The sequence below is a fragment of the Ursus americanus genome, chromosome 4 (genome assembly GCF_024610735.1).
Source record: "Ursus americanus isolate L20-20 chromosome 4, mUrsAme1.1.p, whole genome shotgun sequence".
Classification (NCBI taxonomy): Eukaryota; Metazoa; Chordata; class Mammalia; order Carnivora; family Ursidae; genus Ursus; species Ursus americanus.
In genome coordinates this window covers 20,591,616-20,601,988 of record NC_142130.1, presented here as the reverse complement: position 1 = coordinate 20,601,988, position 10,373 = coordinate 20,591,616, and positions in this window count along the sequence as shown.

Genomic DNA, 10,373 nt, shown 5'->3' with positions numbered 1-10,373 from the left:
TACGTCGGGTGTTCTTCTGGGACTGAATTTTGGGGGAAGCTGGGCTACCATTGTTTTCAATTTCCTAGACAGAAAGGAAATACTCATAAACACCTAGGGGAGGAAGCTGGTTGTTTGTCATGAACAAACTTAATAATAAAAGGAGAGGAAACACACACACACACACACCAAACCAAACCAAACCAAGAACACGGGCCCTTGCCAAGCATTCATCCTGGTTACAAAGGATAGTTGCTTTCTTGGAAAATGAACAGAATGACTCTCTGGTCCTGGCCAGTGTCCAGCAGTCTACAGGGAAGACATAACCCTGGTCTCTGGGGGCACTCCCAGTCCACGCGCAGAAGACACACGAAGTGTGTTGATAGGGAAGGACCAGGTGAATAGGAATGGTGGGCCATGAAAATTCATGCTGATAAGACCTGGGGAGCATTCTCTTTCTTAGGTAGAACTTCATCACCGTGTGGCTTAGAAAATTTAGTGTTTGAGTTTAGTGTTTAGATAGCACTGTCGTTTTACTTGAACTCATTGAATAAAATCTTGTAACTAGCGAATATAATAGGGAATTTAAATTATCCCTATTAGAAAACACATTTTCAGTGAATTAAAGACTAAAACAAACGTCATGACTAGGTGAATTACTTTGTTCTAAATTCGGGTTTTCCCTTATTGTCCACTAGATGGCGGGATGGGACCACGCTAGATAGCACGAGCTCCGCGGCCGCTCTCCCACACAGGTTTAAAGTGAGGGAACCTATTTTTGTTTTGGTTCCACCTAAAATTTTTTTTCCTTTCAGAAAATAAAAGTAAACAATTTAAGCACAACTTTTTAAGGACCCTCTCTAACACATACAGGGAGGTATGGCATTTCCCTGTCTGAAGCTCTAAGCCCAGGTGTTTTCCTCTTATCTCTGAGCAACAGTTGACGGTACCAGTTAGTAGCGCCTGAAATCGTACCCTGAGCCACATGCTTTGCCAAGAGCTTCATCTCGTTTATTCTGCACAGAGACTAGAAGATGTTGCTTCCATTTTGTTTAAAACACACTATCATTTTGTTGCATGGACATTTTGTAGTTAAGAGCTCTGGTGTAAGAATTTCAAACGCAACTATATCAGCCAATGGAGAATCTTGCTGAGAGGATGTCTGGTGAAGCCGACCTCCAGAAAGAGACCACTTTTGGGTGCCCAGGTTTTCATTCCTGGCAGTGACAGCAATGTGGCAGAGCTGTATACTTCTTGCACAAAGAAGGAGGAAACATCTGGATAAGTGGATCAGCACAAAGCCAGTCCAGAAACAAAAAGCAGAAACTGTCATTACGATCACTAGAAACAAAAGGGTTCCTTCCTTTCCAATCAGATCAAGTATCCAAATGAGTCAGCCTAGGGCCCTTTACTCAGCATCTCCCAGGTGCCAGACACGGTGCTGGGTGCCTTTGTTATGATTTAATCCTCATTTACTCCTCATAACCACTCTTGATGTAGGTGTCTTGAGTGTGGGAAGATGCACAGGCAATCCCACGGAGTCGTTAAGATTATTTACTCTGCCTTACTCCACAGCCAACATTCTGCTCAGGGAAGTGGAGACTGAATCAGAATTGTTTGGGGGGGCCCCATTGGGCAGAACCCAGCGGCCCAGGTATTGAAGTTTGTTGAATACGCTGCAAGGGATCAGCCCAGCAGGACAGCAGAGGAGAGACCATCTGCAGGAGGCAGTGGTGGGGGGCTATAGTTAAGTGGGGGAGTGAGGCAGTATGGGAACGTATGAATTTTTCCTTTTTTTGGTACCTGTGCCCAGTGTTAAGTAGCCCATTGGTCAGCGGGGGCCTATGGATATTTTGAGGTGGGTCCCTTACTGGGGCTGTGTGCATTCAGCCCGGTGGTCGCTGTGAGCCCTTTGACCCTACTCAGGTTTCCACGGCTCAAGCCTGCTGCCTAAAAGCAGCCTCTACACAATGACGGGTTTTGTATAGAACTTGCAATAAAAATCCTTCCATTGCTGGATCACACAAACTAGTCCTTGAAAAGAAAAATAGTTTTTTCAGCATGGGTAGTCAAACTTCAGAACTTGTTTGTGACCAATCAGGATCTAAATGGAATCCAAATGCATTTCTTGTTTTGTTTTTAAGATTTTTTTTTTTTTTTTTTTTTTATTTAGAGAATGAGCAGGGGAAGGGGCAGAGGGAGAGGGAGCGAGAGAGAGAGAGAAGCTCAAGCAGACTCTGAGCCTAACACGGGGCTGGATTTCAAGACCCTGAGATCATGACCTGAGCCGAAACCAAGAGTTGGAGGCTTAACCAACTGAGCCACCCACATGCCCCAAAGGCTTTTCTATCGTGCATTGGTTTCAATAGAGAAAAGATTTTGACATATGGAGAGAAATCAAATTCATCCCAGTTGAGATCCATAATGACAGTATCTGAAAGTGTTTCCCCGGTGATTCACCTAAGCCATGAACTAATTGAGCACACATATCTGGGAGAGAAATTAAGTATTGGAAGGGAATTTTCCTTAAATCTTTTCTTTGTGAATTTATTTACTCAAGTTCAACTAATTCCTATTACAAATAGGAAGTTGAATAGATTAAATTAAGACTTCATAATTTTAAAACTAAGTCAGATCATGGCATTTTTCTGCTTAAAACCCTTTAACGTCTTGCCACTTCCCTAAAGCCAAGGTTCTCCCAAGGCGGACAGAGCCCTACACACTCTCATTCCTCATGATTTCTCTTGATAACCTCATCTCCCTTCCTTCCTTCCTTCCTTCCTTCCTTCCTTCCTTCCTTCCTTCCTTCCTTCCTTTCTTTCTTTTTTTAAAAAAGGATTTTATTTATTTATTTGAGAGAGAGAGATAGTGACAGAGATAGCAACCTGGGAGGAGAGGAAGAAGCAGGACCCCCGCTGAGCAGGGAGCCCTATATGGGGCTTGATCCCAGGACCCAGACGCTTAACTGACAGAGCCCCACAGGCACCCCTGTATTTCTGTTTCTAAAATATTCTACCATGTGGTTTTTGGTCTACTCACACATGGCTTTTCATTTCCTTCTGCAAGCAATGAAACAAAACTTGGAAGACCTTCTATTCATCACATCCTCAACGAACTAAATAGCTACTGTGTAACTGGAGAGTGCACCCGACAGCAAGGACAGGGGAATCCACGTGGGCTGAAGATGTCCCGGAGAAGGGGAAATCTGAACTCTAGAAGGGGTGAGGGCTTGGCCAGGAAGACAGCAGGGTGTTCCAGGAAGAAGGAAACATGAGCAGGGTCTGGGAGTTCTGGCCACACAGGGGCCTGGCAGGAACCACGGTGCTAGGGAGGGGGCTGGACGGGGAGCCAGGGAGGCAGGGGGACCCCGGATGGAGGATGCTCGTCCTGCCAGGCTACAGTGTAGACTTGATGCAGGAGCCCAGGGGAAGGGGTAGGAGATGCATTTGGCCAGCAGGGCAGGCAACTCGCCAGAAGACTGTTTCATTAAGCACAGAAGAGGCCCTGAGGGCTCGGACTTAGGGAAAGATGTTCTTGGTTCTCCATCCTTCTTCTGTTTCGATTAGGTGTCCCGTAATGACACAATCGATTCTCAGAACTGTAAATGGTAGCAACGTGAACGCTACAGACTCGCACAATGATCCTGTTGAAACCAATGATATTTTAAGCAGTAAGGAAAGGTCTGATGACTAGAAACGTTTCCCTGGTTTTAGGAGGCTCACGGTGAGACTTCTGCTCACTTGCTCCTTCTCTCATTGGCTCCTTCCTTCCTCCTTTGTGTCTCACTTTCTATCATTGTGATGATTGGACTTGGTCTTATATTTCTGACTTTTTTCACATACCAAACTACTTCAAATGCTTTTCTGGAAGTGGGTAGGATATAAATAAAGTATTAAAATTTCTCTAGATCTATTTTCTTCAATATCTCATTATCCTAATAATTACAAAATAGCTCTTCACAGATAGAGCCCTTTTGGACAGAGAACCTGAAGTCCTTAGTAAACTCATGTTATTAAACCTAATTCAAGTTAATTTACATTGTATAGAATTTTCAGGATCAAAAAGGTGGAGTTTTTCCTTGATGTGCATTATTTTATTTGAGTGACAATCTCAACAGTGAGCTCTTCCATCCTGATCCAGTTACATCAGAAATCACTGCGTGAGCAAGAATGTGTTCTAATCATTACTCTGGTCTCGCCGAAGAGGAAGCAGCGGTGTGCTGGAGGACCGGCTCAGGAGAGCCAACGGCACGTATTTCTTCCCAGCTCCACTCGGCAGCTTGGCATGGGCCTTGGTGGGAGTACTTACACCCACAAAATTAGCAAATACTGTAAGTCAGGACCCTTTCCTCATCCCTTGAGAGGCAGTTTGAAAGCATTTACCAGCAGACTACTGAAATTATGACTCATACTAGTGAAAGGACTCAACTGAGGTTAAACCGCAGACTAAGAGGTCGACTCCAGGTTTTAAGAGAAACCATTAGGGAAACTGACGAGAGTCAAGGACAAGAGAGGAGCCAGTTTCTGGCTCTGCAGCAGAGCTCTGGGACAGGGTCTGCGCAGCAAGGACACAGGCCAGCAGGCTGGAGACAGGAGACCGCACCAAGCCCTCACCTGTTTGGGCCTCGGATTTAAGGAACCTGGCCTGGAACCTCAGGGTGGGAGTGTGCAACACACCTACCGTCCATGCACAGCAAGACACTGAGCGAGAGAGGTTCCCCATACACCATGGAGATTCCTGGAATGTGCAGACCGGAACTATTGGCAAAACCGTCGTTGCTTCAACACACAGGAGAGAACTGTGCTGCCAGTAATTCCCAGCAGAGTATCCAAGGAACTAGATAATCTTCAATGAAGAAAAACACGCTGACGTGATCAATGTGCTCTCAGTTGGGTTACATAGAAGCAGAAGTGGATTTAGGACAAAAATTCTCATGGGTGAAAAACATGACTATTTAATATTACAGGAATGTTTAGAAGAGCCTGCTACCTTTTCTATACCCATTGTCATCTTTATGGAACCAGAAGGTAGTCTATTATTCTACTAATCGATCCCTTTACACCGAAGAGAAATGGGGAGGGGCCACGGGCAGGCTGCTCCAAGATGGGTCCCTTTAGTACAAAGATTGTTTCGAGTTAAAAGTAATAAAAACCCAGCAGATGGAGGAAAAGCTCTCTGCCTCCCCCTAAGTGCCTAAATTTAAGTTGGAAAGCAGAGCCTGCAACAGGAAGAGAGCTTTTAACAGAGACTCTCTACCTCAGGACCCTATCTGCATAACAGGGCAACCTTGTTTTTCCAAACATCTCACTTCACCTTCTTGCTAATGAGCTTTACAACTTTTGTGTCCTCAGACCCCCGCCTCCCCTTAGCTCGCAGAAGCTTCCTGTGGCCTCCTTGTCTTTGGAATCTCTTATCTGTGTGGATTCCCCCTACAGATGCGATTAAATTGGATTTTCTCCTGTCAATCAGTCTCCTGTCAAGTTAATTCTAAGTCCAGCAAGAAGGACCATAGGGCGGAGGAGGGTCTTCCTCCCCAAGATGGTACCAAGTCACCATCCCTGGGGCCCTCTGAGCACTGGCAGCATGGAGGCAAAACCCTCGCCAGTCTGCCTCCCACCCCCATAATCCTCTCCCCTCCTCCCCCAGTGAGGCTCACCCTATCAGCTGTGCTGGGCCAAGGAGGGTCCCAGAAAGTAGGGCCTGCCTCCAAGACCGTCCCCACCCCTGTGGGGCCCCCAATGAGGGTTAGATGAGCACATCAGAGAAGCCTTAGCGTGTTGATGTGGAAGGAGCTCACCATTAAGGAGGGGGGAGCTCCCCAGTGCAGAGAAGAGAAAGGAACAAGATGGGTTCTGAGAATGGCCTGCAGGGGAGGGCCACTGTGTGCTTGTCAGTCCCCTTCAGCTTCCAGTTCAGGGCAGACTGACAATGCTTTCACCTGACTGCCGAGCTCCTGGAATTGAGGGAGGATGCCGCCAAAGGCAGCCAAACCACAGGAACAGAGGCGAGAGCTGTAGGAAAGGGGCTAGTGTGCCTCCAGTGTCCGCTCTGGGGCCTTGACGGCTTCAGGGGAGAAGTACACAGGGACCTTTGTACTGTGGGCGAAGCTTCTTGGAAGGAAAGTTTGAACATGTGATGAATGTGGGAAGCGTTCAGCAAAAATTCAACTCGGCTGGCAGTTAATGCTCACTTACTCTGTGCAAGGCATTGTGGGAGTTTCTTCAAGGGAACTGGAGATGTGCAGGATGGGGTCTCCACCCTCAAGAGGTCTCGGGACTCTCAAGAGTAGGGAAAACAGATCCACGGACAATGTCTACAGTGACAAAAGGCCACTGCCTGTTGCTGACACGTCACTTGTTGGGCTGGGTCCACTGGTGAGAAGGAGGAGGACTCTGGCCTTTGGGGCCTCAAGTCCCGTCCACTCACCGGCTCACTAGCATGCGTTTGGGTCTTCCGTTCACATATGCTCAGCTTAACTCTGATGTGACACACTGGAGTGGACACACTCAAGTCTGGAGCCCAGAATCTAGACTAGAAATAGGAATCAGGCACTAAAGGCAATGGATGGGATCATCAAGGAGCAAGGGTAGAGAGAAAAGAAACTCAGAAGGATATGTGTGGGGTGGGAGGGGGCTGGCGGGAGTGAGGCAGGAGGAGGCAGGCAAGGAGATGCTGCATTATCTTAATGAGTGATGCTGTGTTAACAGAAAATATGTTCCAAGATGTGAAAAGAAGCAAGCAGGTCCTTTTAGAGCGATGACGGGTGCAGCATGAAGACCACTTCTGCTGGCTCTTCGTATGAGAGGGGCTTTCTGCAGCCTGGGGTGGGCACAAGGATGATGGTTGGCCATCCGCCAAAAGGACTGTGTCTTTTGTAGAGGAGTCAAACAAACTGAAAGCCCCTAAATTTGAATTACTGAATGATAGAATGACTGAGAGAACACATAATTTTCCACACATAAAGTGTAAGTTCAAACTCCAGGTTGTTCCCTTCTTTCTTAAGAGGTTAGGCTAAGCAATACTATTAAACAGTGAGCATTGATGCCTTTGCGAACCAGTTGCTCAATGGGTTTACTGGGAAAAATCCACAAAGTTGAAATTACAAACTTTCCGGTAAATTCTGGGTGATTTTTTATTTTTTTAACGTGCTCATTTGGTGGGCGCCTGGGTGGCTCAGTTGGTTAAGTGTCTGCCTTCGGCTCAGGTCATGATCTCAGAGTCCTGGGATGGAGCCCCCACATCAGGCTCCCTGCTCAGCGGGGAGTCAGCTTCTCCCTCTGCCTCTCCCCCACTTGTGCTCTCTCTTGCTGGTGCTCTCTTTCTCTCTCTCTCTCAAATAAATAAATTAATATCATTAAAAACATACTCATTTGGCTCCTGGACTGACTTAGCAGGGACAACCTTGTTTAATGAGGAATAGATCACCAGAACAAGCTAGGGGAAAAAATACTTAGAATGTAGGAATTGAGGTAGCATGAAGCATGTAGAGGTGATTTTATCTTTCTTTCTTTCTTTTGCCATCCTTGGACAAGAGCCAAGAATTGTTCTATCTGGCACTTGAAAGATTAAAAAGTAAAAGATACAAGGTAGTAAAACTGATGTTTACTGCGGCTTCCTAGGGGCAACTCATCAGTTTATAACTTTCGAACCTGCCACTTTCATCTTTAATACTGATGATTCTTGAGGCGTTTTGAATAGAATGATTTTTAACGAGAATGATGTAGGAAATACATTAGGGTTCGAAGCTGATGGCCAAGAAAGAATTGTTGAGACATCTTTGGTGCAAAAAGGTGGTTTTATTAAAGCACAGGGACAGGACCCGCGGGCAGAAAGAGCAGCACTGGGGTCATGAGCAGTGGCCCATTATATACTTTCAAGTCGCAAGGGGGTTAGGGATAACATAAGCCTCCCAAGTATTTTGGAAACGAGATTTCCAGGATCCCGAGGGGGCTAGCTATTGTTTAGGAAAAGGTCATTTATTACTGTTTAGTAAGAGCTTAGTCATGGGACTCCTCAGATGTGTATGGGTGGGTCATCGGCTTGGGGGATGACTGAGCCACACAGGCGCCCCTGACTGTTTTTTTTCTGATAGTCATGTAGTATCTCCTAATTCTAGTCCTCTAGTCTTCCCTTTCTCCTTTGTGGAACTTTGGGGTTGGTTTTTGTTTTGGCAAGGATCAGAATGGATGACTAATGATCCCTTTACAGAAGGAGAGAACTTTGGTGCCCTCTACTGGTGGTTCCTTCAAATTGCAGGCCTCCACTCTGGTTCACAGAATCCCTTTAGTGGGTTCCACCAGAATTTATTTTTTTCTAAGTGAAAATGTAGATTGCATATAGTAAGTGTAAATATTTATTGGTGAAACCTTGTTTCCATTGTGTATATATGAATGCAGGATCCAAATGATTTTCCGTTTAGCAACATTTAGCACTAGTGGACTATGGCCAGCAGGATAGGATTAGGGTGAGCAGAGTGAGGCAGGACTGAGTAAGTGCAGGGCTGGATCCTATCTCTATTCAAAGTTTTGAAATTTGGTTCATCATGGATTTTCTGCATTAATTTTGATTTTTTAAAAGTATTGCATTTAAATAGTATTTATTTTGATTACTGTGCCCTTTTGTGCCCCTTAAGTTTTGTGCCTCTCCCTGACAGTCAGTGTACTTTACAGAGGGAATGGAGAGGGTTGGACAGCCTGGGGACCACGTGGGGATGAGAAGGGACAATGTGTGTGATGTCTTCTCCTTTTTCTGTGAGGCAGGAGGTGAAGCCATCAGCTAAGAGTGAGGGGCACAGGCTTTGGAACAGGAGGAAGATTGAGTATGGTTGGTGAGGGAACAGGAGAGAAGGTCCAGGACAAGTGAAGGATGGTCACACAGCATGAGTCCTCTGCCCACAGCTAGATACTGCCATTTGTAGTGATGCCGAATGCCCGGCGCGTTATGCCTCCCCTGCAGCCTGGTACGTGTTGCAGAAGCAGAGAAGGCAGGAGGGACCCGAGGTCTGGGGTTGTTGGGGTTGGAGGGGCAGGAACCAGGGAGGAGAGGGCAAAGGTGCCAGATGATTCTGCCTCTGAGACAGGGAGGTGGGAAGAAGAAAGATCAGGAGATTGCTGGGTGGGGTGCGAGCGTTAGGGAGCAGGCAAGGGGTGGGCAGAGGATTCTGGGTGAATATTTAGAGGTCGTAGTTGAAGAGCCAAGGGACTGGAGAGTGGGCGGACTGGAATTTGACATTTCAGAGGAAATGCAATTGTAGGTGAAGCCACGTAAATGACTTTCTTGCTGGTAAGTTGTCTTGAGTGTGCGGGAGGTTACGTGAACAGAATGGTATACCCGTTATAACATAAGGGCTCCTTAGACTTCTGTGTGTTGCATGTCTGCTAAGTAAGATTGGGAAATATAGTTTCTCTAAGATTAGATGTTGGTGATTTATTACAACAATGGCCAGAAACAATGGTCAAGAAACATACAGTTGGAGACAAAAACAGATACATTTTGAATTCAAACCCAGGGCTTTCTCTAGTTCACATTCCTCAGCCTTCAGGTCTCAGATTCAGTGTTGCTCCTCCTGGAAGATGCGTCCCCTGCTCCAGCCACCCCCATGGCTCCCCCCATGGCTCCCCGCACAGTGCCCACTGTTTGCCCCACGGCTCACCTCCTGCACAGGCCTTGTCTGTCCTGCCCTCCGACTATCACCCTCTACCCATTCCTTACCCCATCTCAATTTTCTATGGACTAGCCCTTTAAAATAGTACTTTTTAGGGGCGTCTGGGTGGCGCAGTCATTAAGCGTCTGCCTTCGGCTCAGGGCGTGATCCCAGAGTCCTGGGATCGAGCCCCACATCAGGCTTCTCCGCTGGGAGCCTGCTTCTTCCTCTCCTGCTTGTGTTCCCTCTCTCCCTGGCTGTCTCTCTCTCTCAAATAAATAAATAAAATCTTTTAAAAAAATAGTACTTTTTAGAAGAAATAACCATCTGAAGTTTTACGGAATTTGTACAGTATTCTCCTTCATTTGTCAAAAGATATTACCTAGTCCTTGGATTCAAACCAGTGCAAAGAAATTGAGATGCCACATAAATATATGCGTGCATGCACACACACGTAAAATAAAATACATGCACGCGTACATGTGCACATACGTAAAATAAGATGCTTCCTTTTTCTTTGCCTCCTCCCCCTCCTCCGTCCCGGAGTTTACTTCCTCGGGGCCTCTCTGCTCCTCTCTGGTCCTGGAGGCTCACTGGCCTCACAGCAGCCCCCTTCCTAATGCTCAGAGTGCTCCCTGCTCCCTGCACCTGCAGTCCGGCTGCCTCCTCCAGTCTCACCTGACCACCTGACTGCTTCACCTGCTGTCTCTCAGGCACCTCCCACTCAACACCAGCCCAACCCCAGACATGC